Here is a 5,590-nt window from a genome sequence, read left to right on the forward strand (position 1 = left end):
TGAGCCTGTGCTCTAGAGCCTGAGAGCCACAACTACTGAAGCCTGCGTGCCTAGAGCCCGTGCTCCACAACAAGAGAAGCCACCGCAATGAGAAGCCCGCGCATCGCAATGAAGAGTAGCCCCCGCTCGCTGCAACTAGAGAAAGCCTGCGTGCAGCAACAAAGGCCCAATGCAGCCAAAAAAAAAAAAAAAAAGAAAGAAATACAATACAATTTACAATTACTTAAAAACAAAAAGAAAGAAAAAGAATTTAGGTGTAAATCTAACAAAACATGTACAGGACTTGTATGCTGGAAACTGTAAAACAAGGAAGACAGAAATTGAAGAAGATCTAAATAAATGGAAAAACATACTTTATTCACGAATTGGAAGAATCAACATAGTAAGTAAGCTAATTTTCCCCAAACTGGTAAATAGATTTAATGTAATTCCTATCAAAAATTATAACTCTGGCTTTAAAGTTTGACATACAGTATCCTAATTATTATTTTCCCAAAGCACTATAATTGTAGTATTTCCCCCAATGAAAAATTTTAACAGCTTTATGGGGATATAATTGATGTATAACGAACTGTACATATTTAAAGAGTCTTGACATATGTATACACTGTGACACCATCATCTGAATCAAGATAATGAACATGTCCATCACCCCCAAAATTTTCTCCTGGTCCTTTGTAATACATCCTACTGTCCTTCTGTGCCTCCCATAAATCCTGCCTCTCTATCCCTAGGCAACCACTAGTCAGCTTTCAGTCACTATAGATTCATTTTTTTCCCCTAGAATTTTATATAAATGGAATAATAGAGTCTACACTTTTTTGGTCTGGCTACTTTCCATCAGCATTATTATTTTGAGATCCATCCATGTTTATGTGTGTGTTAATAGTTTATTTTTATCATTTTTTTAAAAAAAATTTATTTATTTTATTATTTTATTTATTTATTGTTCTGGCTGCGTTGGGTCTTCGTTGCTGCAGGCGGGCTTTTCTCTGGTTGTGGCGAGCGGAGGCTACTCTTCGTTGCGGTGTGCGGGCTTCTCGTTGCGGTGGCTTCTCTTGTTGTGGAGCACGGGCTCTAGGTGCGTGGGCTTCAGTAGTTGTGGCTCTCGGGCTCTAGAGCGCAGGCTCAGTAGTTGTGGTGCATGGACTTAGTTGCTCCACGGCATGTGGGATCTTCCTGGACCAGGGCTCGAACCCGTGTCCCCTACATTGGCAGGCGGATTCTTAACCCCTGCGCCACCAGGGAAGCCCAATAGTTTATTTTTATCATTTTGTAGTATTACATTATATGGATTTACCACAATGTGTTTATCCATTCACTTGTTAATGGCCATTTGGGTGGTTTTCAGTTTGGGGCTAGTACAGATAAATATGCTATGAATATTTGTGTGGACATATGTTTTCATTTCTCTTGAGTAAATACCTAGAAGTGGAACGACTGGAACAAATGGGTAATTTCTTAACTTTTTAAGAGGCTGCCAAACTATTTTCCAAAATGGTTATGCTGTTTTACATGACCACTAGCCGGTGTGAGAGGTCCAGTACCTCCACCTCTTGGCCAACACTTGGACTTTTAGTCATTGTAATAGGTGTGTTGTGATATCTCATTATGTTTTAATTATTAGTCCCCTAATGATTCATGATGAGCATTTTTCATGTGCTCTGTGTATATCTTCTTTGGTGAAATGTTTGTTTAAATCTTTTGGCTCTTTAAAAATTGGGTGATTTGTTTTCTTTTTAGTGAAGATATAGATTTCTATATGTATTCTGGACACAAGTCCTTTATCAGGGGTATAATTTGCAAATACTTTTTCTCAGTCAGTGGCTTGTCCTTTCATTCTCTTTAACAGTCTTTTTCAAAGTGCAGAAACTGAATTTTGATGAAATCCAGTTTATCAATTTTTTCTCTCATGGCTTGTGCTTTTGGTGTTGGCATCTAAGAAATCTTTGTGTAAACCAAGGTCACAAAGATTTACTCTTATGTTTACTTCTAGAAGTTTTTTTTTTTTTTTAATTTATCTATTTATTTATTTATTTTTGGCTGTGTTGGGTCTTCGTTTCTGTGCGAGGGCTTTCTCTAGTTGTGGCAAGCGGGGGCCACTCTTCATCGCGGTGCGCGGGCCTCTCACTATCGCGGCCTCTCTTGTTGCGGAGCACAGGCTCCAGACGCGCAGGCTCAGTAGCTGTGGCTCACGGGCCCAGTTGCTCCGCGGCATGTGGGATCTTCCCAGACCAGGGCTCGAACCCGTGTCCCCTGCATTGGCAGGCAGATTCTCAACCACTGCGCCACCAGGGAAGCCCTACTTCTAGAAGTTCTTGTGATTCTACTTTTGGTTTCCTCTTTGATCCAAAATTTAATTTAGGAGAGTATTTTGAATTTTTTTGTTTTAAACTGTTATTAATTTTAGACATTTTTGCGATTGAGGCCTGTGCAGTTTATACTGTAAAGGAATGAGGTTGATAGGGGTTGGGAGGCAAGGGAGTGTGGATGGTAGAAGGTGGAAGAGGGACTGGAGTGCATAAAGTACAATTTTTGTCTAGATTGCATTTTTGTTCTACTGCTTCCTCTCTTTCTAGATACCAAACTCCTCATATTTATACTGCACTAAATCTTTCTTGTTTTATTCTTTCTCTTTTCATAAGTCCTTTCTCTCTCTCTCTCTCTCTCTCTCTCTCACCCACTCATCCATCCAATCTGTCAGAAAACCCTATGTGCGCTACCTTCACAGTACATCTAGAATCCATCTGCTTCTCGTCATCTCCCAGGGCCTATCTCTCTGGTCTAAGCCACTGTCATTTTTTTTTTTTTTTTTTCACACACACACACTGTATTTTATTTTTACAAGAGATAAATAGACTGACACGAAGCATTGTACATGGATGACCACAACAAAAGCAACAATGATTGCAATTACCAAACCTGAAACACACTCATACTATGTCGCCACTGTCATTTTTTATCTTTTATTTTGCAGTAGGCTCCTAACTGGTCTCACAGTTTCTACCTCTGCCCCCTTCAGTGTATTCTCAAAGCAGCAGAGTGATTCTTTTTTTTTTTTTTTTTTTTAAAGACTTATTTATTTATTCATTTTGGCTGTGTTGGGTCTTCTTTGCTGTGCACGGGCTTTCTCTAGTTGCGGCGAGAGGGGGCTACTCTCCCTTGTGGTGCAGAGGCTTCTCATTGCGGTGGCTTCTCTTGTTGCAGAGCACGGGCTCTAGGTGTGAGGGCTTCAGTAGTTGCAGCATGCGGGCTCAGTAGTTGTGGCTTGCGGGCTCTAGAGCACAGGCTTAGTAGTTGTGGTGCATGGGCTTAGTTGCTCCGCGGCATGTGGGATCTTCCCAGACCAGGGCTCGAACCCGTGTCCCCTGCATTGGCAGGCAGATTCTCAACCACTGCGCCACCAGGGAAGCCCTACTTCTAGAAGTTCTTGTGATTCTACTTTTGGTTTCCTCTTTGATCCAAAATTTAATTTAGGAGAGTATTTTGAATTTTTTTGTTTTAAACTGTTATTAATTTTAGACATTTTTGCGATTGAGGCCTGTGCAGTTTATACTGTAAAGGAATGAGGTTGATAGGGGTTGGGAGGCAAGGGAGTGTGGATGGTAGAAGGTGGAAGAGGGACTGGAGTGCATAAAGTACAATTTTTGTCTAGATTGCATTTTTGTTCTACTGCTTCCTCTCTTTCTAGATACCAAACTCCTCATATTTATACTGCACTAAATCTTTCTTGTTTTATTCTTTCTCTTTTCATAAGTCCTTTCTCTCTCTCTCTCTCTCTCTCTCTCTCACCCACTCATCCATCCAATCTGTCAGAAAACCCTATGTGCGCTACCTTCACAGTACATCTAGAATCCATCTGCTTCTCGTCATCTCCCAGGGCCTATCTCTCTGGTCTAAGCCACTGTCATTTTTTTTTTTTTTTTTTTTCACACACACACACTGTATTTTATTTTTACAAGAGATAAATAGACTGACACGAAGCATTGTACATGGATGACCACAACAAAAGCAACAATGATTGCAATTACCAAACCTGAAACACACTCATACTATGTCGCCACTGTCATTTTTTATCTTTTATTTTGCAGTAGGCTCCTAACTGGTCTCACAGTTTCTACCTCTGCCCCCTTCAGTGTATTCTCAAAGCAGCAGAGTGATTCTTTTTTTTTTTTTTTTTTTTTAAAGACTTATTTATTTATTCATTTTGGCTGTGTTGGGTCTTCTTTGCTGTGCACGGGCTTTCTCTAGTTGCGGCGAGAGGGGGCTACTCTCCCTTGTGGTGCAGAGGCTTCTCATTGCGGTGGCTTCTCTTGTTGCAGAGCACGGGCTCTAGGTGTGAGGGCTTCAGTAGTTGCAGCATGCGGGCTCAGTAGTTGTGGCTTGCGGGCTCTAGAGCACAGGCTTAGTAGTTGTGGTGCATGGGCTTAGTTGCTCCGCGGCATGTGGGATCTTCCCAGACCAGGGCTCGAACCTGTGTCCCCTGCATTGGCAGGCAGATTCTCAACCACTGCGCCACCAGGGAAGTCCCCAGAGTGATTCTTTTAAAATGTGTGTTAATATCAGTCCTCTGCTCAAAACACTCCAAAGATTTCCCATCTCACTCTGAGTGAAGAAAAAAGTCCTCAGGTGGCCCTGAAGCCCTACATGATCCCTGGGATCCCAGGTTCCTCTCTTATGCCGTAACTATCTTGCTCATTCTCCTCTAGCCCTGCTGGCCTCCTTCCTGTCCCTGGGACATGCCAAACTGCCCCTGCCTCAGGGCCTTTGCATTTTCTTTTGTTCCCTCTGCCTGGAATACTCTTGCTTCCTTCAGGTCTCAGCTCAAACGTGTTTTTCTTAGAGAGGCCTTGCTTGACTCCTCTCTACAAAGTACTAACTGCCTCCCTCTTACTTTTTTTATTTCTCATGAGCACTTATCTGACACATTACACAGCTTCTTATTTTTTTTGTAGATCTTTTTACAAAAATTTTATGTTGGAGTATAGTTGATTAACAATGATGTGTTAGTTACAGGTGTACAGCAGAGTGATTCATTTATACCCATACAAGTATCCATTCTTTTTCAAATTCTTTTCCCATTTAGGTTATTACAGAATACTGAGCCGAGTTCCCTGTGCTATACAGTAGGTTCTTGTTGATTATCTATTTTAAATATAGTAGACACAGCTTCTTATTTGTTGACTGCCTTTCTTTCCTTGCAGAATATAAGTTCCCAGAGGGAGGGAACTATGCTTTGTTCACTGCTATTCCCATAGTACTGAGAGCAGTGCCCGGCGCATAGTAGATGCTCAGTAACCACCTGCGGAGTGGGTGCATGAGTGTGTCCTGTCTGAAGGCGTAACCTCAGTGAGTGGTTTCCTTAGTCATTTGTAACAGTCTAGAGAGATTTAATAAAATTAAGTCCAGTAAAAGATAATTGTGTGTGTGTGTGTGGTGGAGCTGGAGATGGGAAAGGGGATGCTGGGTGGTGAGGGAGGTACAAATAGTGAATGTTCCACAAAGCCATATATAATGTTAAAAAAATAATAGCTAGGTGAGAACTGGGTTTGAGAATAAATAATTTTGGAAATAAATGAGTCTGGTTCAG

The 5,590-nt window shown here is 41.4% G+C and overlaps 1 protein-coding gene across 3 annotated transcripts in view; it reads left to right on the top strand.

Annotated features, from left to right (window-relative positions):
• Window positions 1-5,590, top strand: part of LOC132355247 (uncharacterized) — a 296,430-nt gene that overhangs the window by 95,679 nt on the left and 195,161 nt on the right. The gene's annotated exons all lie outside the window — the stretch shown is intronic.

This window comes from Balaenoptera ricei, chromosome 20, assembly GCF_028023285.1.
Source record: "Balaenoptera ricei isolate mBalRic1 chromosome 20, mBalRic1.hap2, whole genome shotgun sequence".
In the NCBI taxonomy this organism is placed as follows: Eukaryota; Metazoa; Chordata; class Mammalia; order Artiodactyla; family Balaenopteridae; genus Balaenoptera; species Balaenoptera ricei.